This window comes from Procambarus clarkii, chromosome 86 (assembly GCF_040958095.1).
Source record: "Procambarus clarkii isolate CNS0578487 chromosome 86, FALCON_Pclarkii_2.0, whole genome shotgun sequence".
NCBI lineage: Eukaryota > Metazoa > Arthropoda > Malacostraca > Decapoda > Cambaridae > Procambarus > Procambarus clarkii.
Genome location: NC_091235.1, coordinates 9,453,083 through 9,476,125, shown reverse-complemented (window position 1 = coordinate 9,476,125; position 23,043 = coordinate 9,453,083). Strand labels below are relative to the sequence as shown.

Below are 23,043 nucleotides of genomic sequence, written 5' to 3'. Positions count from 1 at the left end.
CCAGGACTTGCCAGGTCCATCTGGTTGATGCTGCAGTGACCCCCACCCCCCAGAGTGCTTCCCAGGACTTGCCAGGTTCATCTGGTTGGTGCTGCAGTGACCCCCACCCCTAGAGTGCTTCCCAGGACTTGCCAGGTCCATCTGGTTGATGCTGCAGTGACCCCCACCCCCAGAGTGCTTCCCAGGACTTGCCAGGTCCATCTGGTTGATGCTATAGGGAAGTAAACTTACGCTCAACGAATTCATCTCTTGCCCCATGCTACATACAGCATGTCGCAGCTCAACAAATGTCCAATAAAGGACTCACTGTATTTCACGATTATTGCTCTTGATTAGTACTGCAGATTATTGTAGGCTGTTGCTTTCCAAAATTGCCCTTCATTAAGAGCTCAAAAATTTTTTGTTTTTAATTAGTGTTTATTTCATATTTTTTTTTTAGGAGGAAGGGGGGTGAGGAGAGGTTTTTTTTCTTGTTTTGTGTCTTCTTGTTTTGGTTTTTGTTGTATGATTTTGTTTTAGAATCATAGATTATTGCTGTATATTACTAGAGAATGATAGACTATTGCCATAGATTCATAGATTATTGATGCGTATTGTTGTAGAATCATAGATTATTGATGCATATTGTTGTAGAATCATAGATTATTGATGCGTATTGTTGTAGAATCATAGATTATTGATGCGTATTGTTGTAGAATCATCGATTATTGATGCGTATTGTTGTAGATTCATAGATTATTGATGCATATTGTTGTAGAATCATAGATTATTGATGCGTATTGTTGTAGATTCATAGATTATTGATGCATATTGTTGTAGAATCATAGATTATTGATGCGTATTGTTGTAGATTCATAGATTATTGATGCATATTGTTGTAGAATCATAGATTATTGATGCGTATTGTTGTAGATTCATAGATTATTGATGCATATTGTTGTAGAATCATAGATTATTGATGCGTATTGTTGTAGAATCATAGATTATTGATGCATATTGTTGTAGAATCATAGATTATTGATGCATATTGTTGTAGAATCATAGATTATTGATGCATATTGTTGTAGAATCATAGATTATTGATGCATATTGTTGTAGAATCATAGATTATTGATGCGTATTGTTGTAGATTCATAGATTATTGATGCATATTGTTGTAGAATCATAGATTATTGATGCGTATTGTTGTAGAATCATAGATTATTGATGCATATTGTTGTAGAATCATAGATTATTGATGCGTATTGTTGTAGAATCATAGATTATTGATGCATATTGTTGTAGAATCATAGATTATTGATGCATATTGTTGTAGAATCATAGATTATTGATGCGTATTGTTGTAGAATCATAGATTATTGATGCGTATTGTTGTAGAATCATAGATTAATACTGCTTATTGCAGTTATTGCATTATGTTGAATCGTAGATTAGTGATGTAAATTGCTATAGAATCATAGATTATTGCTGTATATGGCCAATAGGCCTTCTGCAGTTACCTTTGTTCTTATGGCTGTAGAATAATAGATAATTTCTGTTAAATTGCGGATTATTCGTGAATTTTGCTGTAGAATCATTGATTATTGATGTATATTGCTATCAAAGATTATTACTTTATATATTGTTGTATAATCGTAGATTATTGCAGTTAAATCGTAGATTATTGTTGTATAATTGTAGATTATTGCTGTAGAATCGTAGATTATTGTATAATCGTAGATTATTTTTGTATAATTGTAGATTATTGCAGTTAAATCGTAGATTATTGTTGTATAATTGTAGATTATTGCCGTAGAATCGTAGATTATTGTATAATCGTAGATTATTTTTGTATAATTGTAGATTATTGCAGTTAAATCGTAGATTATTGTTGTATAATTGTAGATTATTGCCGTAGAATCGTAGATTATTGTATAATCGTAGATTATTTTTGTATAATTGTAGATTATTGCAGTTAAATCGTAGATTATTGTTGTGTAACCGTAGATTATTGCCGTAGAATCGTAGATTATTTACGCATATTGCTGTAGAATCATCGATGATAGATTAATATTACTCCACAATCTTAAATAATTGATACACATTAGTGACTAATGATACCTTGATAGGTGAATATGTTATCTATAACATATTCATTAACTGATGTTGCTGATTGATATGAAGCATTATTACCGATATCAAAATGATTGCTACGAACTCCTATGGTGGGAGTATTGATGCTCATTACACCAACAATGTAATACATTTTAATACAATGTAATACATTGTTATACAATGTAATACATTGATCAATTACAATACATTGTTATTGATCAATGGGTTTATTGTTCGTCAGATTCCTTGGTTATGTTCTAGGTTATTGTTGATCATTGTCCTAGATTGTTCGTCAATGGTTTAGAAATGTTCTAGGTTGACCATTGTTCTTAAATGGTTCATCAATTGTGCCTCGTTATTGGTGAACAGTGGTTAATGTTTGGTTGTTTGTGGATACAACTATCTGTCGTGGGTCGTTCAGTTTGGAAATTGGCTTTAAACTATTGATTTTGAAGGAGGGGTACGAGTCCAATTTTTTTTTACAGTGGTTCCACTGACTCCACGTGGAGCAGTTTACACTTTGCATTTACACAAGTGGAGCGGTTTACACGTTCCATTTACTCACGTTGAGCGGTTTACACATTCCATTTACTCACGTTGAGCGGTTTACACATTCCATTTACTCACGTTGAGCGGTTTACACATTCCATTTACTCACGTTGAGCGGTTTACACATTCCATTTACTCACGTTGAGCGGTTTACACATTCCATTTACTCACGTTGAGCGGTTTACACATTCCATTTACTCACGTTGAGCGGTTTACACATTCCATTTACTCACGTTGAGCGGTTTACAATTTAATTGAGACTATAGTTTTCTCACAATGGTCTGGCATATAATTGATTATAGACTGAAATTCAGTGAAACAGATAATTCTTTATCAGAAAGATAATTTTTTATTACCAATATGTTTCATCATTAAAAAGAACCGAAGTTCAACCCCCACAAACACAACTAAATGAGCTTATACACATACATTGTACCAATATAATGCAGGCAGGGGAGGGGGGGGGGGCTCTTACCATGACCCTCAGCATTGTACCAATATAATGCAGGCAGGGGAGGGGGGGGGCTCTTACCATGAGCCTCCAGCATTGTGCCAATATAATGCAGGCAGGGGAGGGGGGGGGGGCTCTTACCATGACCCCCAGCATTGTACCAATATAATGCAGGCAGGGGAGGGGGGGGGCTCTTACCATGAGCCTCCAGCATTGTACCAATATAATGCAGGCAGGGGAAGAGGGGGCTCTTACCATGAGCCTCCAGCATTGTGCCAATATAATGCAGGCAGGGGAGGGGGGGGCTCTTACCATGACCCCCAGCATTGTACCAATATAATGCAGGCAGGGGAGGGGGGGGGGCTCTTACCATGAGCCTCCAGCATTGTACCAATATAATGCAGGCAGGGGAAGAGGGGGCTCTTACCATGAGCCTCCAGCATTGTACCAATATAATGCAGACAGGGGAAGAGGGGGCTCTTACCATGACCCGCAGCATTGTACCAATATAATGCAGACAGGGGAGGGGGGGCTCTTACCATGACCCCCAGCATTGTACCAATATAATGCAGGCAGGGGAGTGGGGGCTCTTACCATGACCCCCAGCATTGTACCAATATAATGCAGGCAGGGGAGGGGGGGCTCTTACCATGACCCCCAGCATTGTACCAATATAATGCAGGCAGGGGAGGGGGGGCTCTTACCATGACCCCCAGCATTGTACCAATATAATGCAGGCAGGGGAGGGGGGGGGCTCTTACCATGAGCCTCCAGCATTGTACCAATATAATGCAGACAGGGGAAGAGGGGGCTCTTACCATGAGCCTCCAGCATTGTACCAATATAATGCAGACAGGGGAAGAGGGGGCTCTTACCATGAGCCTCCAGCATTGTACCAATATAATGCAGACAGGGGAAGAGGGGGCTCTTACCATGAGCCTCCAGCATTGTACCAATATAATGCAGACAGGGGAAGAGGGGGCTCTTACCATGAGCCTCCAGCATTGTACCAATATAATGCAGGCAGGGGAGGGGGGGCTCTTACCATGACCCCCAGCATTGTACCAATATAATGCAGGCAGGGGAGGGGGGGGCTCTTACCATGACCCCCAGCATTGTACCAATATAATGCAGGCAGGGGAGGGGGAGGCTCTTACCATGACCCCCAGCATTGTACCAATATAATGCTGGCAGGGGAGGGGGGGGCTCTCACCATGACCCCCAGCATTGTACCAATATAATGCAGGCAGGGGAGGGGGAGGCTCTTACCATGACCCGCAGCATTGTACCAATATAATGCAGGCAGGGGAGGGGGGGGCTCTTACCATGAGCCTCCAGCATTGTACCAATATAATGCAGGCAGGGGAGGGGGGGCAGGGCTCTTACCACGAGCCCTCAGCATTTAAATAATTGGACGCACACTTTTCCACACGGTTAGTGATTGGTTGGAAACTGCACTAGCCACCTGGCCGGCCGCCTGGGTAAATGAGACCTCTATCCACCAACAGAGGATGGGTTAAGCTCTAATCCTATCAGGCTTAACCTAGTTTGAATCGCACTATCATGCCTCGCTTGTTCGAAAAAAGCAATAAAGAACAGGAAGTGGGAGAGGGATTCTAGCATGTTCACTGTTCAACATATAATCCCGTTCATTAACATGTTTATAACAATAACACCCAAGGAGCATATTTTTCCCCTGCTATTTATTTTGGGCAATAGCCACGAATTTATGCAAAGGAGGCTTTTGTGATATTACAAAAGGCTAGAGTCCAGGTTATTAAGTCAGAGCAATTTTGTGCGTGAGTCTAGCCTTCACTGCCCACTGGCCGCCAGCTGCTGAACTTGACGGCCGGCAGGCTAGATTTATGACCTATCCTCCTTTCACCAATATCTTTTTCCTCTGGTGATGTGTTCAGGTGCGGTGGGTGGGTCTCGTTTCCTCGTTAGGGCTCCTGGGTAGGTGTTTCTTCGACCTGGTCTCTTCTCCCTCCCTCCCTCCCTGGCCTCTCACCTGGTCTCTCACCTGGCCTCTCACCTGGTCTCTCACCTGGCCTGCTACTTGATATCCTGTTATGTCCTCCATTGTCGGGATCAGTCACCTGGTGACGTGTATGGACGTGATATTCTGGTGTCAGACTCACTCATTTCCTTCTTATTGTTATTTTCACCCCGTCGGGAGCCCGGTACTAGGAGCCCCGTACTGGGAGCCCGGTACTGGGAGCCCGGTACTGGGAGCTTGGTACTGGGAGCCCGGTACTGGGAGCCCCGTACTGGGAGCCCGGTACTGGGAGCCCGGTACTGGGAGCCCGGTACTGGGAGCCTGGTACTGGGAGCCCGGTACTGGGAGCCCGGTACTGGGAGCCCGGTACTGGGAGCCCGGTACTGGGAGCCTGGTACTGGGAGCCCGGTACTGGGAACCCGGTACTTGTCTGTGCACTAAACTATGCCACATTATGGAGCCAATTGTATACAAGTCGCCCGACGGAGGATTTTTTTATTTTGCACAGATATTTTGTGGTATTAAGACGTAGGGAAGGAGGAGGGCAAGGGGAGGCTGTGGGGGAGAGGGGTGACTGGGGGAGAAGAGGGGAGGAATGGGGAGAGGGGGTGACTGCTGGGGGGGGGGGAAGGAAAGGTCGAGGGAAGCAGACTAGCGTCATAAGATGAAACTACTTCTTCAAACTTTCGACCAAATAGAAAAACATTTTCTATCAATTTTTGGCCTAATATACGCTATCTTAGGCCTAATATACGCTATCTTAGGCCTAATATAATACATATATGTGTTATACTAGGCCTGGGAATACAGGTTTGGTTTTTATTGTTATTTGTTCCGTAGTCTATAAAATTTATAGTACAAAAAATGGCTTACTAGTGGTCCATCACTACATGTTGGTACTTTAGTTCAAGCACTATCATTTCAAGAGGATGGGGAAATTGGGGAATTGGGGAAAGAGGAGGCAGAGGGGAGGCTGGGGGGGGGAAAGAGAGGGGAGGCTGGGGGAGGGGAGAAGAAAATGGGGAAAGAGGGGAGGGTCAAGGTTTAAAATCCAATCAGGGGCCGTCTGACGCTGAACAAAAAATTGGATTTATGTCATTCTGAAATTTTAGTCACATGAGAGATGCTCCGAGGCCTAATGTCACTGAGATAAAATGTGTGTTTGTCTCTCTTCGTGCTGTCTATACTGTCACGAGGAAGTAATTTAGTAAATGGCGGTTCTTGCTTCATAGTTCAGCTATGTCTGCTGACGATAGAGAGAGAGAGAGAGAGAGAGAGAGAGAGAGAGAGAGAGAGAGAGAGAGAGAGAGAGAGAGGGAGAGAGAGAGAGACACAGAGAGAGAGAAAGAGAGAGAGAGAGAAAGAGAGAGAGAGAGAGAGAGAGAGAGAGAGAGAGAGAGAGAGAGAGAGAGAGAGAGAGAAAGAGAGAGAGAGAGAGAGAGAGAGAGAGAGAGAGAGAGAGAGAGAGAGAGAGAGAGAGAGAGAGAGAGAGAGAGAGTGTGTGTGTGTGTGTGTATGTACCCACCTAGTTGTGTTTGCGGTGGTTGAGCTCTGTCTCTTTGGTCCCGCCTCTCAAACGTCAATCAACAGGTGTACAGATTCCTGAGCCTATTGGGCTTTATCATATCTATACTTGAAACTGTGTGTGTGTGTGTGTGTGTGTGTGTGTATTCACCTATTTGTGCTTGCGGGGGGTTGAGTTTTGACTCTTTGGTCCCGCCTTTCAACTGTCAATCAACTAGTGTACAGGTTCCTGAGCCTACTGGGCTCTATCATATCTACATTTGAAACTGTGTATGGAGCCTCCTCCACATCACTCCCTGTGCGTTTGTGTGTGCGAGTGTGTGGGCTTAAATGAGTACTGGTGGGTGGGTATTGGGATGTGTTTGTGTATGTATGTATGTATGCTGGCGTATCACATGTGTATGCTCGCGTATAGGCATGGCGGCATACATCCTGGAGTGGGCGAGAACACTGTCCATGTCCTCCATGGAATACAGCCAGACTATTCTTTACTCATTTAGCGGGTCAGTGGAAACATTTCAGGTATTCTGCAGCCCTTGGCCAGCAGGGAGTCGACTCCCATCACGCTGAATACGTTTGAGTCCGGGAAATAGACTCACAATTTATTCAGGATTCCGAACCCGGACCCACCTCGAGATCGACTTTCTAATGAAGCCGACTGTCGGGAAGTTGAAAAATATAAATAAAAATGGGTTGAAGTACGGATGAAAATATTGACATGTTCAGGAAATCAATGTTCGTCTCTCTTCATCACTCCCGTATTTGTAACATTTAATTCTGACTTCTCGTTGATTACCCTTCCTTAATGACCCGATCCTTTGATGCTCCGACCATCGCATCATTCAGGTTAGTTTGCCCAGTAAATTTCTCCAAATATTCGAGAATATTTTGAGGAAAAATCAATTAAATATGTATGCATCAGCAATAGGTTCATTTCCTGCAAAGGCTCAGTTTTATTACGAAGAATCACTTGCAGAAATGGTTTGATCTTGGTAAACTTATTCACTATTTTTTCGGTGTGCCTTTACCAGCGAAATATATGATGTAGTTGCAAGATTATATCTATATCTAGAAGGGTGAGTAGCTGCGTGTCTGTCTAAGGTTGAGAGTCAGTCGTTTGTGGCTAGCCTCACACAAATTTGCATGGGGGACATATGTAGCAGACATAATAGAGGAAAAAATATATTGCTTAGAAAGGCGGGTACCAAGAGCTAATAGCTCGATTATCAGTAAGTGATAATGAGGACAATCGTGTGTGACGGTACAGACCAGTGGCCTGTACTCACCTAGGTGTGCCTGCTCGGTCAAACTTCAGCTCAAGGCTCCCGATTTACCAGTTATCGTTCTTCTAACACAACCGGGTTCAATGTTTCTTATTCATACCTATATAAACAATTGTGGATAGATTTTGCTTCTAACATCTCATCGTTTACTTCCTACCAATTCCTGATTCTTGTACGGTAAAGTAATAGTTTTACTCAGATTTTCGCCGTATGTTGCAAGGATGCAACACGCAAGCAAAAAAATCAACATTTGACGTAAAATAAGATTTTATGCGAAAGCAGGCGATGAGTCACAATAACGTGGCTAAAGTACAATCGACTTGAGAAAGGTCCAGGATGGACCGAAACGTCGTCGTCCCTTCACCCTCTAGGTGTGTGGTCTGGTCAACATTTTATGCGAAAATTTGCCTCGACGAACTTGACCAACAACATATTAATGATCTTCTTGAGGTTATCTTGAGATGATTTCGGGGCTTTTTTTTTAGTGTCCCCGCGGCCCGGTCCTCGACCAGGCCTCCACCCCCAGGAAGCAGCCCGTGACAGCTGACTAACACCCAGGTACTTATTTTACTGCTAGGTAACAGGGGCATAGGGTTAAAGAAACTCTGCCCATTGTTTCCCAACCCATGATGGTTATAACGTCACTACACACTCCAGTACGCTTACTTTTTCTCTAGCAATGTACAGCAATCAGTGTAGTGGAACGAGCGGGGCTTTACTGACCGATTAAAAATGTATCGAAAACAACTTTAGAGGCATTTGATTCTATATTTGTGAATGTTATTGTTGAAAATAAAAACTGATATAAACTTTCGCCGCGTGTATGTTACTCGCTCTCGTTAACACAGTCAATGGCGAAACCTCAGCCGATTGGTGGAGAGAGAGAGAGAGAGAGAGAGAGAGAGAGAGAGAGAGAGAGAGAGAGAGAGAGAGAGGGAGAGAGAGGGAGAGAGAGAGAGAGAGCGAGAGAGAGGGAGAGAGAGAGAGAGAGAGAGAGAGAGAGAGAGAGAGAGAGAGAGAGAGAGAGAGAGAGAGAGAGAGAGAGAGAGAGAGAGAGAGAGAGAGAGAGGGGTCATGTATGCGTGTTTTTTTGCTTGTGTAATCACCTATTTGTTTACATCTATTTTTTCCTGAAGGGGTTTCAGGGTTTTGGGTTTTCCAACTACAGGTTGTCTAATGTAATGACTCTCTATTTTCCCCTACTACATATACTAGGGCAACTACTGACCATCCTCAGGCTGCAACCCACAACAGCTCTGTCTGTCTGTCTAGTTCCCAAGTATGGTTTTAACTCAACATTTAAAAGGCACATATATTTACCTAATTGTGGCTACAGTGGTTGAGCTTCCGCTCCTTGGTCCTGCCTCTTTAACTTCAGTAGACAGTTTGTTTAAAGTTCCCGATCCTTTGGGCTTGGGTTTATGGATAATTGAATCTGGGTATGGAGTCTGCCTTCACCACTTGACTACTTTGTGCATCCCATGTGCTACTGATGTTACTCCATGTGTGTGTGTGTACTCATTTCCCACCTGTCTATTGGTTAGTGTACCACCCATGTCTCAGAGCCTGTCTGTCTGTTTGTTCTGTTCCCCTGAGACGCGCTGCATTGTCACGAGAAGTTTAGTCTTTAGTCTTTCTGCTCTGGGACTAGTCTAGTGGAATACCTTTGGACATCCTTCAGGTTCTGTTTTAAGGTTTGACAAGATAAGTATTCCGCGTTGGTTTTGCATAGTCCAGAATTAGTCTGACGTATGTGGTATACAAGGTCCTGAAACTTTTTTAAAACTTTTTTAGTTTTCTACAGGTATTTCACATGTTTGCCAACTTAGTATGCACACACCTGATGGCATCTGGCAGATGTTTGGCCTTGCCTGACAGGCTTGGAGTGATGTTAATCCCCAGAAATGTATGTATATGACTTAATGCAATTTCACGAAATTGCATATATAGAATATACTTGCTATAACAACAACGAATTTTAAATCATTATCTGGTAAAGCCGTCGTCTCTCCTCTCTGCTCTGCACTCTGGTATGGGATCACCAGCCGCCCTGTGGCCGGGTTCCTAGCCCGGACACAGTCGTAAGTCGTATTAATATATCCACCGTCCGTCCTTCACTCCGTCCCTCTGTCCCAGCTCCTCTCCTGTCCTTATATCCCAGCTCCTATCCTGTCCCTCATATCCCAGCTCCTCTCCTGTCCCTCATATCCCAGCTCCTCTCTGGTCCTCATATCTCAGCTCGTCTCCTGTCCTCATATTCCAGTTTCTCTCCTGTCCCTCATATCCCAGCTCCTCTCATGTCCTCATATCCCAGCTCCTATCCTGTCCCTCATATTCCAGTTCCTCTCCTGTCCTCATATCCCAGCTGCTCTCCTGTCGTCATATCCCATCTCCTGTCCTCATATATATATATATATATATATATATATATATATATATATATATATATATATATATATATATATACATATATATATATATAACAAGACTAATATATATATATCAACAACAAGAGTCTGAGTATAACAAGAGCAGGATTGGCTACAATATTTGGCGAGACTTTCCAGTTGAGCGCGAACACAGCACTCTGCTTCCCACACGCGAACTATTTTATCGTCGTAATGTTTGCTGTAACGCGGCCAAGGCAGACATGAACTAATATCTTCCATGGTACCGTTTTCCCGTTTGTTTTATGCATACTGTTATATTCGCAGCTGTTACGTGGTGGTGTATGTATACAGGTATACAGGCTTGGAAACTTGATTAGTTTACGTATTCAAGCTTGACACCTCAGTTATGTTATGTATACAGATTGGAAAACTGACTTGTAGTATGTACTTGAATAAGACTTATAGACTTATAGCATAGTCTTGTCTCTCCTCCTATCCCCCTCCCCTATGCCACCCCCTCTTTTACCCATTCCCTCCTCCTAGTGACCCCATCCCCCTTATCCCTTTGGTCTCCGTCTTCGTCCCTTCCCCCGTCCAGGTAAGGGGGACGGGAGGAACGGGGATTGGGGGGTCTATCCCAGTCCTCCCGTCCTCCTCTCCCCATTCTCTACGAAAATGTATTATTAAGGACGGAAATAACTGGATGTCTCTTATTACGACTTCGTCCTTTCCACTTGGGCTGGACGGTAGAGCGACGGTCTCGCGTCATGCATGTCGGCGTTCAATCCTCCGACCGTCCATAAATGGTTGGACACTATTCCTTTTCCTCGTCCCATATCAAATCCTTATCCTGACCCCATCCAAGTGCTATATAGTCTTATGGCTTGGCGTTTTCTCCTGATATATCCCTTTTTTTGTTTTCCCCTCCCCCCCCTTCCCGAAAATCTATAAATGCAAATATTTCTTAAGGTATTTCAATTAGGCTGACCCCGACCAGCCTATGTCCGTCCCGTACCCCGAACCATTCCCCCTGCAAACGTGGGTACGACTAACCCCAAGCGTCTGGCCTCCAATCTGGGACACAAAGACATTCTCTCCTACACACAGAAATCACAATAGCGTGATGCATCAAATGAACAAATCCACAAGGGCCGTGACGAAGGTTCGAACCTTGTCGAATCTTTTAACTCATGTCGTAACTCAGTCGATTAAGGCAGCGGCTGGAATCCTCTCGGACGTAGGAAAGGGACACGTCACCAGCTGGTGATGGGACGGGATGTGACACAGTACCAGCTGGTGATGGGACGGGATGTGACACGTCACCAGCTGGTGATGGGACGGGATGTGACACAGTACCAGCTGGTGATGGGACGGGATGTGACACAGCACCAGCTGGTGATGGGACGGGATGTGACACAGCACCAGCTGGTGATGGGACGGGAGGCACCACAGCACCAGCTGGTGATGGGACAGGAGGCACCACAGCACCAGCTGGTGATGGGACAGGAGGCACCACAGCACCAGCTGGTGATGGGACAGGAGGCGCCACAGCACCAGCTGGTGATGGGACGGGAAGGGACAGCACCAACAGGTGATGAGAGACGGAAGGGGGGGACCCAACATCACCGGCTGACCGCCGGGATAATATGTAGGACACGGGGACTATTCCGCCACGTTGGGTTTAATAACACAGAATACCAGACCGGGAGATCCCCTAAGCCCGCCTCCCCTGTCTTGGACCTCCAGCTCCCTCCCAAACCTTGCCTGTAACTTGCTCTCTGTTACAGCCATCCCGCTGTAACGCACATTACCGTTACTACCAAAGAACTACAGTCACCCCTGTAACATATATATATATATTATGCTTTAAGACATAATTGGGTAATTTTCTTTTAGCTGCTGTGTGTGGTCCAGCCAGTTACCTTTTTTGCGTCTGTTATTTCTTAGTGGTTTTCAATTCTCTTCGTCTCTCCTGCTATTTGGTCATTTGTATCCTGTTATCTATTTGCACGCTTGTTATCTTATATATGAAGGCGAACGAACCCCAAACGGATACACGGGTTTGTATAAAATTTGGTTGGGATGAATTTGTTGGTGGAGAGCAGTAATGTATTATACAACGTGAGATGAATGCTGTGAAGACTAGCCCGAGTGTGAGTTGGTGTGATGTGACTGGGAGATGAGTTCGGGAGATGAGCTCAGGAGATGAGCTCGGGAGATGAGCTCTAATGCTGCATCTTAGGTAAACAAGATTTGTTTACTTTGAGGGATTTGTTTCTAGCTTCCATCACTTGGATATTTAAGACACAGTGCCTCACTGTCTGACCCACCACCACCACAGTGCCTCATTGCCTGACCCACCACCACCACCACAGTGCCTCACTGTCTGACCCACCACCACCACAGTGCCTCATTGCCTGACCCACCGCCACAGTGCCTCATTGCCTGACCCACCACCACCACCACAGTGCCACACTGTCTGACCCACCACCACCACCACAGTGCCACACCTACACATTACATCTATTCACTCCGTACTCTAGATTTGGTACTCCGGAAAAAGTAACTATTTTTACTAACCTGAAACATACGAACCAAGCAACGTTTCGACGCTTCTGCAGCTGGGATGAGGTGAAGCGGTGCACGAGGGAGGGTTGTGCAGCTGGGGATGGGGTGATGGGGTGCAGCTGGGGATGGGGTGATGGGGTGCAGCTGGGGATGGGGTGATGGGGTACAGCTGGGGATGGGGTGATGGGGTGCAGCTGGGGATGGGGTGATGGGGTGCAGCTGGGGATGGGGTGATGGGGTGCAGCTGGGGATGGGGTGATGGGGTGCAGCTGGGGATGGGGTGATGGGGTACAGCTGGGGATGGGGTGATGGGGTGCAGCTGGGGATGGGGTGATGGGGTGCAGCTGGGGATGGGGTGATGGGGTGCAGCTGGGGATGGGGTGATGGGGTGCAGCTGGGGATGGGGTGATGGGGTGCAGCTGGGGATGGGGTGATGGGGTACAGCTGGGGATGGGGTGATGGGGTGCAGCTGGGGATGGGGTGATGGGGTACAGCTGGGGATGGGGTGATGGGGTGCAGCTGGGGATGGGGTGATGGGGTACAGCTGGGGATGGGGTGATGGGGTACAGCTGGGGATGGGGTGATGGGGTACAGCTGGGGATGGGGTGATGGGGTACAGCTGGGGATGGGGTGATGGGGTACAGCTGGGGATGGGGTGATGGGGTACAGCTGGGGATGGGGTGATGAAGGGGAAGTCATATTTACGAAGCGGCATCAATAAGCGCCAGGCTGTTGCCAGCGCTGGTTTTAAGCGCTTAATGATGTTTGTGAGTTTATTTAGCTGCATGATAACATGAGATTGAGATTAGATCTGGCGTCGGAGGGGATTGACAGATGGAGCGATTTATTTGGTGTGGACCCACCTGGTTGTATTCACCTAGTTGTACCTGGGGGGTTGAGCTTTGGCTCTTGGGTCACGTCTCTCAGACGTCAATCTCTGTGTGTATGGGGAAGAGAGAGAGAGAGAGATGATATAATGGGTTATTCCAGGTCTATTCTGGAAACACTCCTTCCTCCTTATACCGGTGACAACAATCTATAATTCTACAGCAACACCATGCTTCACGGAATAACCTGCAGGGTAGTTTAGCAATCAACGACCAATGTTAAACCCAGCAAACTACGATTACTTATATACAAGCAACCACTGATAGAAACCATCTGCTACTACTTACACCACCAACAACCTGATAAATCGAGTACCAATTACTCTACTTGTATTAAACCAATGGTCTAGCGAGCCTCGTTACTCAGACTTCGTGATGTAGTATTAATTCCTAGAAGCATTAGAGAGTCGCCATAAACACTCCACAGTTAATGGTCTGGGAGGGAAGGAACGTCATACGCGAGATACACAGGGATGCTGGCTCTCATATGTGAGATACTGACTTATTAAAATAAATATTAAGATTTATTAACAGAAGAAGCTCTAAGAAGAATTGGAAACCCCAAATTCGATTCTTTAAGTAAATCTTGGGTAAATATTGTAAATGTGATGCTCGATAGCGTTGTTTTAGCATTATTATTAACCAAGCTAACAGCATACTACCCAAAAACTACTTGGGGTACGAACCAGCCATCTTGTAGTTACAAGAACTGAAACATTAAGGTGTGTCAGGGTTCCAACTAAGGCATTGACAGCGGTTCCATGCCACAAGAGGCCTTCGGGACCTTGGGTAAATATGGAATTAAAATCCATATCGGTTCTCCATATCTTGGCCAGATTCGTGGCATATCTGCCCGGTTGACAGATGGACTGTTAGGTGTCAAGTGGGCAGGTCTTGCCCTCATTACGTCGTGAGCAGTGTGGTGTGCTAAGGCTTAGTGAATCTCTACAATAATATAATGTTTAAACAACAGTACCAGAGTACTAAATTTATACATATATACCCATATACATATATATAGTGTGTGTGAGAGAGACTCGAATTTGCGGTGGCATCGATAGTTGCCGAATACTGAATAACTTATGCTTTTTCATGTATCTGTTGCCATGGAGAAGGCGAGTAAAGGCTTTATTTTATGTCAATATGTGAGTGGACTGTAACGTGAGGCCGAGATGGTGTGTATTGACCAGTATGTTATTTAAATGATGTTCCTACCTAGCACCGCGTGCTAGCAAAGGAGAGGGAGAGGGAGAGAGAGAGAGAGAAGGGAGGGAATACTCAGGGCCAAGCCATTATGACTATATAGCACATGGAAGGGGTCAGGATAAGGATTTGTAATGGGAGTGAGAGAGAGAGAAAGGGGGGGGGAGAGAAAGAGAGACAGACAGAAGGAGAGAGAAAGAGAGAGAGGGAGAGAGAGAGAGCTTTCATCCAGCTGTCTCTCTCCTCTACTACTCGAGGTTAAATTTTTTGCAGGCCCCACTGGGACTTTGAGTCTCGTGCTGTGTTGCTGGTTGGGTACTTGATATTGGATATACTCACCAGAGGGCAGCTGAGCCGTGTGTTTGTGTACAGCGAGGGGTGCCCGCTCCTCTCTCTGGCTCAACTCCATATTGCTTGTACATCAGTCTGCTGGACTCCTCGGTGTTATGTGGGCTTTTTGGTGTGTTTTTGGCCGTGTGTTTGGTGTTGTGTGTGTGTGTGTGTGTGTGTGTGTGTGTGTGTGTGTGTGTGTGTGTGTGTGTGTGTGTGTGTGTGTGTGTGTGTGTGTGTGTTTGGTGTTGTGTGTGTGTGTGTGTGTGTGTGTGTGTGTGTGTGTGTGTGTGTTTGGTGTTGTGTGTGTGTGTGTGTGTGTGTGTGTGTGTGTGTGTGTGTGTGTGTGTGTGTGTGTGTGTGTGTGTGTGTGTGTGTTGGTGTTGTGTGTGTGTGTGTGTGTGTGTGTGTGTGTGTGTGTGTGTGTGTGTGTGTGTGTGTTTGGTGTTTGGTGTTGTGTGTGTGTGTGTGTGTGTTTAGTGTGTGTGTGTGTGTGTGTGTGTGTGTGTGTGTGTGTGTGTGTGTGTGTGTGTGTGTGTGTGTGTGTTTGGTGTTTGGTGTTGTGTGTGTGTGTGTGTGTGTTTGGTGTGTGTGTGTGTGTGTGTGTGTGTGTGTGTGTGTGTGTGTGTGTGTGTGTGTGTGTGTGTGTGTGTGCACTAATTTGCATGGTGTCATCTGCCTTGACACGCATATTACACCTTGTCATAACGCGTCTATGTCTCAAAAAGAACTGTCAAACCCCCCAAAGATCTCTCTATGAAATATCCGCTTCCCATATGACACGTCCCTGGGACCCTATAACAACTTTGTCTGTGTGTTCTTGGTGGTATCTTCATAGTCATTCCCCCAGTAGTCTTCCTGTCCAGACTACACCACCAGTCTCCCTGGCCAGACTACACCACCACCAGTCTTCCTGGCCAGACTACACCACCAGTCTTCCTGGCCAGACTACACCACCAGTCTTCCTGGCCAGACTACACCACCAGTCTTCCTGGCCAGACTACACCACCACCAGTCTTTCTGGCCAGACTACACCACCAGTCTTCCTGGCCAGACTACACCACCACCAGTCTTCCTGGCCAGACTACACCACCACCAGTCTTCCTGGCCAGACTACACCACCTCCAGTCTTTCTAGCCAGACTACACCACCAGTCTTCCTGGCCAGACTACACCACCAGTCTTCCTGGCCAGACTACACCACCACCAGTCTTCCCGGCCAGACTACACCACCACCAGTCTTCCTGGCCAGACTACACCACCACCAGTCTTCCTGGCCAGACTACACCACCACCAGTCTTTCTGGCCAGACTACACCACCAGTCTTCCTGGCCAGACTACACCACCACCAGTCTTTCTAGCCAGACTACACCACCAGTCTTCCTGGCCAGACTACACCACCAGTCTTCCTGGCCAGACTACACCACCACCAGTCTTCCCGGCCAGACTACACCACCACCAGTCTTCCCGGCCAGACTACACCACCAGTCTTCCTGGCCAGACTACACCACCAGTCTTCCTGGCCAGACTACACCACCAGTCTTCCCGGCCAGACTACACCACCAGTCTTCCTAGCCAGACTACACCACCAGTCTTCCCGGCCAGACTACACCACCAGTCTTCCTAGCCAGACTACACCACCAGTCTTCCTGACCAGACTACACCACCAGTCTTCCTGGCCAGACTACACCACCAGTCTTCCTGGCCAGACTACACCACCAGTCTTCCTGGCCAGACTACACCACCAGTCTTCCTGGCCAGACTACACCACCAGTCTTCCTGGCCAGACTACACCACTAGTCTTCCTGGCCAGACTACACCACCAGTCTTCCTAGCCAGACTACACCACCAGTCTCCCTGGCCAGACTACACCACCAGTCTTCCTAGCCAGACTACACCACCAGTCTCCCTGGCCAGACTACACCACCAGTCTCCCTGGCCAGACTACACCACCAGTCTCCCTGGCCAGACTACACCACCAGTCTTCCTGGCCAGACTACACCACCACCAGTCTTTCTGGCCAGACTACACCACCAGTCTTCCTGGCCAGACTACACCACCAGTCTTCCTGGCCAGACTACACCACCAGTCTTCCTGGCCAGACTACACCACCAGTCTTCCTGGCCAGACTACACCACCAGTCTTCCTGGCCAGACTACACCACCAGTCTTCCTAGCCAGACTACACCACCAGTCTCCCTGGCCAGACTACACCACCAGTCTTCCTAGCCAGAATACACCACCAGTCTCCCTGGCCAGACTACACCACCAGTCTCCCTGGCCAGACTACACCACCAGTCTCCCTGGCCAGACTACACCACCAGTCTTCCTGGCCAGACTACACCACCACCAGTCTTTCTGGCCAGACTACACCACCAGTCTTCCTGGCCAGACTACACCACCAGTCTCCCTGGCCAGACTACACCACCAGTCTTCCTGTCCAGACTACACCACCAGTCTTCCTGGCCAGACTACACCACCAGTCTCCCTGGCCAGACTACACCACCAGTCTTCCTGGCCAGACTACACCACCAGTCTTCCTAGCCAGACTACACCACCAGTCTTCCTAGCCAGACTACACCACCAGTCTTCCTAGCCAGACTACACCACCAGTCTTCCTGGCCAGACTACACCACCAGTCTTCCTAGCCAGACTACACCACCAGTCTTCCTGGCCAGACTACACCACCAGTCTTCCTAGCCAGACTACACCACCAGTCTTCCTAGCCAGACAACGCTGCCTTTTCCAGCTGCACCATCGAGAGTTAGCTAAAAACTCTTCTCCTATTTGTTTTATGTGGGTGACAGTAGGAGGGACTCTTAACTCTTGGCCTCGGGTTATTACTGACATCCGGGGCCTCAATGTGCTCTCCCAAAGAGCGCGAATAATCAACGTAAAAGCTTTAGGAAAATATTTGCCCAGAAAAGTCAGCGTTCAGCCGTACTCTAGAAGCTGTGTTCTGTTCCTACCTTACAGGTAGATTTTAAGGAATTGATTAGAAAATTATTTGAAACGTATAATATATTATCAATTTTTTTAATATGTAGAATTATCAAGTTAGAAAAATAACCGATAATTAATAGCTTTTACCTATACAGTTATTGCGATGTTTAATAATGTGTTAAGTAATGTAATAATCGGTGTAATTGCTTCTCCTTTACCATGTTGTGATTTACGAATAATTGGACCACACGTGTCTGACATTGTATTCCATCTTTAGTGTACGTAAAGGATAACCAGTTTATACCCAATTCCCACACGCATCCATATCATATAAACCTACCTAAGAGCAGCTCATTAGTGGCCTGTAATACCCCGGACATCCAGACCATTACAAATCATCCTTAAAACATCACAATGATAGCCAGTGATCTTCCATGCTAAATAAACTGTAATCCCCTTATTCTTCTCTATAAACTCCTCGTCCACTTAAAATCATTCTGCCAAATAATTTTTTAAAGTTTTGCCAACATATCAGCTCACCCTTAGTGCCTTTATCAACTATACGGATTCCTTGCTGTGATCAACATACATAAATAGCTGCAATGGCTTTCAAACTAACTGTAAACGCAATATCTTAACGGAGAGAATGGCTGCGAGGAGAAATACAGCTCTGGAGATGAGAATAATGGGCGAGATGCAGCATCTGTGGTGGCGCTCGCTGGCCCAAAACACCGTTCACACACACATATATCGCCACAGGAACTGTGGGATAACAATAACGTCACTATAAAATTCGTTTTAGCAGCCAGTAGAGAGCCAATCACCTGAGGTGAAGGGGTAGTGGGCAAACAGCAAACGACCATATCGACGTCTCTTAAGCAGCGATTACATCTCTAAGAGGTTAGCACTATAAGGTTAGCACGCATTATATTTACCAGCGTCTAGGGATCTGGACGGAATAGCCAGGCCGCTGTGAGAGGTTCTGGTATGTATGACCACATCTCACAGACCTCGTTCAGCACAGATGCTATCGCTTGGTAACATCTGTCCTGAGGGCGAAGGGAGGACGCAGCCTCCCTGTAAGGAGACCTGGTGGTCAACACGTCATGGTGGAGTAGAGATATGGTATTCTTCACTTCGTTACTGGCAGTTTGACGTGGGATATGTTGAAACACTGGTCGAGTACTGTGACGTACTCGACCTATACGTAACACTCACGTACAGGTCGAGTAAAGTGACCTGGTCAAGTACTGTGAAGTCGTCAGTGATCTAACCGAGAATTGCTTGGACGTGAATTGGCATGATCGAGTACTGTGAAGTCGTTAGCTTCCATTCACCTTGACTCTAGGGGACTCGAACCGTGCACCCCACGCGTGTAAGGTCGAAGGTCTATCGACCTAGCTATTGTGACGATAGAGGTGTAAAGGTTGTGAAGTCGTTAGGCTGTAAAGAGACCAGAATAAGCGATAGAGAAATATAGGAATATGGTGAAAATATATGGAAAATATATAAGAAATTCACAGAGAGCGTGTGGCAATCTTGAAGCACACCTGAAGAATTCGCCCCACGACAATGGAATTGATTGAGGAACTCTATACATGTGTTGCTGTAAGCTACCAGGCACGGTGCGTGTGTGTGACTGTGAGTTACAGTGAATCATGATGATATAGGGTATAGAGAGTAGTTTACTACATGGTTTACGGTGATTAGCGGTGAATGCGTAGATTAACAGTATTAATAAGCAATGTCTTAGCCATTTGGTGTACCGGAGACATACTGAAAAGATAATATAATTTTTATTTTATTAACACATTTAGGTACATGTGCATTTGTGCAGCTACCCTAGACTATATGAAGGGGAATATAGTGTGTCAAAAAGCTTGCTGCGTGATGATATTCCCCCATCAAAATAAACTCTAGATCGTTTGGACACTCTACGGGATGATCCCGCCAGATTCAACTATCTCCCAACCTGTCTACGGAATTTGAAAGAGTATATATGTGAAGGTGGTTTAAAATGACCTGTTTCTGAGAATCAGAGGAGACGCCAGCGTACATGAGAAATTGTTTTACAATCTACTCTACGTGGCTGATAGTCTAAGCAAGCCACTAGTTACCAGAACGAGGATCCGGATTACTAAGCAGGAATGTTAAGGAATTTAGCATTCAGGGCTAAGTGGGGGAAGCGACTTAAGATTCTAAATACAAGCAGTCAATGTCTAAGAGATATTTATATATGATTCAATATGTCAAAACGAGCGCAGAAAGACATATAGATTGTGTAAATTTCTGTGTGTGTATGTACTCACCTAATTGTGCTTGCGGGGGTTGAGCTCTGGCTCTTTGGTCCCGCCTCTCAACCGTCAGTCAACTGATGTACAGAATCCTGAGTGTGTGTGTGTGTGTGTGTGTGTGTATATGAATATGACGATGTTATTAAATTTACGATTTTAACAAGTATGAAAGCCTGTGTAGAGATCAATATGTTGACAAGCTTCCTCATTCGATAATTGTTTTGTTGGTATGATCACTAACTCCAAGAGTCAATAACCCCTCCTCCACAACCCCAGTGAACCCCTACCAACTCATCCACAACCCTTGTAACCCCGCATCAATAACCCCCCCCCCCCCAGCCCGTAGAGTCAATACCTCACCCGTCCAAACCTCAGGGAACGGGTGACGGGCGACGGGTTGCATGTTCACTACTGAATAACACCGGGTTTATTGATGGAATGAGTGAGGTGGTTTGGGTACAGTGGCCACCGTTCTTCAGGTGGCGCGTCTGTGGCCTCGTCTGGTACTTCTCTGAAGCGGGATGAATTTCAAGGAAGTGTCCTTCCTGGTCTCTCATAAGTGACTCTCCTTGGCACTTAACCGTTAGTTCCTTCATGATATTGTTCGTTAATGGCGCTAACGCTGCCTTCAGCGTTTTATGAAACCTTCAACATTTTTGTGAAATATTAATGTATGTTTTTTTTTTGTATATATATATATATATATATATATATATATATATATATATATATATATATATATATATATATATATATATATATATATATATATATATATATTATTAAATATGACCGAAAAAGTAAGATTAATAATTCTAACACGAATTTTCTCAATCTTTCGTACATTTCTTTTCACTGTTGGAGGTAAATCAAAAATCAATTCTCCAAAATTCATTTTTATTTCTAGTCTGACGCGACACGAGCGCGTTTCGTAAAACTTATTACATTTTCAAAGACTTTTAGTTTACAAATACACAACTGAATAGAACTTACACATCTCCTGGTTTCGTTTATATCTACATTTGAGTGAGGTGGATGGGGTGAGGTGGCATTAATAGGGTATTAATTTCATCAACACAAGACAGAACAAGAGGTGGCATTAATAGGGTATTAATTTCATCAACACAAGACAGAACACGAAACAATGGGTATTGAAATGGAAGTGATTGTAGAAAGCCTATTGGTCCATATTTCTTGATGCTTCTATAGTGGAGCGGAGTCTTGAGGTGGGTAGAATGTAGTTGTGCATTAATTGGCTGTTGATTGCTGGTGTTGACTTCTTAATGTGTAGTGCCTCGCAAACGTCAAGCCGCCTGCTATCGCTGTATCTATCGATGATTTCTGTGTTGTTTACTAGGATTTCTCTGGCTATGGTTTGGTTGTGGGAAGAGATTATATGTTCATATGATTATATGAACATATAATCTCTTCCCACAACCAAACCATAGCCAGAGAAATCCTAGTAAACAACACAGAAATCATCGATAGATACAGCGATAGCAGGCGGCTTGACGTTTGCGAGGCACTACACATTAAGAAGTCAACACCAGCAATCAACAGCCAATTAATGCACAACTACATTCTACCCACCTCAAGACTCCGCTCCAATATAGAAGCATCAAGAAATATGGACCAATAGGCTTTCTACAATCACTTCCATTTCAATACCCATTGTTTCGTGTTCTGTCTTGTGTTGATGAAATTAATACCCTATTAATGCCACCTCTTGTTCTGTCTTGTGTTGATGAAATTAATACCCTATTAATGCCACCTCACCCCATCCACCTCACTGAAATGTAGATATAAACGAAACCAGGAGATGTGTAAGTTCTATTCAGTTGTGTATTTGTAAACTAAAAGTCTTTGAAAATGTAATAAGTTTTACGAAACGCGCTCGTGTCGCGTCAGACTAGAAATAAAAATGAATTTTGGAGAATTGATTTTTGATTTACCTCCAACAGTGAAAAGAAATGTACGAAAGATTGAGAAAATTCGTGTTAGAATTATTAATCTTACTTTTTCGGTCATATTTAATAATATATGTCTACAGGAAAGACTGCTACCAAAATATACTAATATATATATATATATATACTCACAAGGTTCGTCAACATGTGTCTGGCTGGTGAGATACCTGAGGTCATCAGGCCTCTCTTTTTTGGTGCCTCCCTCTGTGCTCTCAAAAAGAAGGACGAAGGAATCAGGCCAATCGCTGTTGGCAACACTCTCCGACGCCTGATTGCCAAGGCTGCTACGAGGGTTGTCAGCCAGCAAGCGGCTGAATTGCTGAAACCAATCCAGCTAGGATTTGGAATCCCCCAAGGCTGTGAAGCGGCTGCCCATGCAGCACGAGCATACATCACAAACATTTCTGATGAAAAGGCCCTGCTCAAACTGGACTTTAAGAATGCCTTCAACATGGTAAGAAGAGATGCAGTACTTTGTGCCGTACATCGCCATTTCCCGCCCCTCTACCCGTTCATACTATCGTGCTACAGTGGCGAGTCAAAACTGCTCTTTGGTGAACATG

At 45.2% G+C, this 23,043-nt stretch overlaps 1 protein-coding gene across 1 annotated transcript in view; it reads right to left on the bottom strand.

Annotated features, from left to right (window-relative positions):
- The window catches only part of LOC123767312 (protein O-mannosyl-transferase TMTC1), a 259,546-nt gene that overhangs the window by 214,401 nt on the left and 22,102 nt on the right, over positions 1-23,043 (bottom strand). The gene's annotated exons all lie outside the window — the stretch shown is intronic.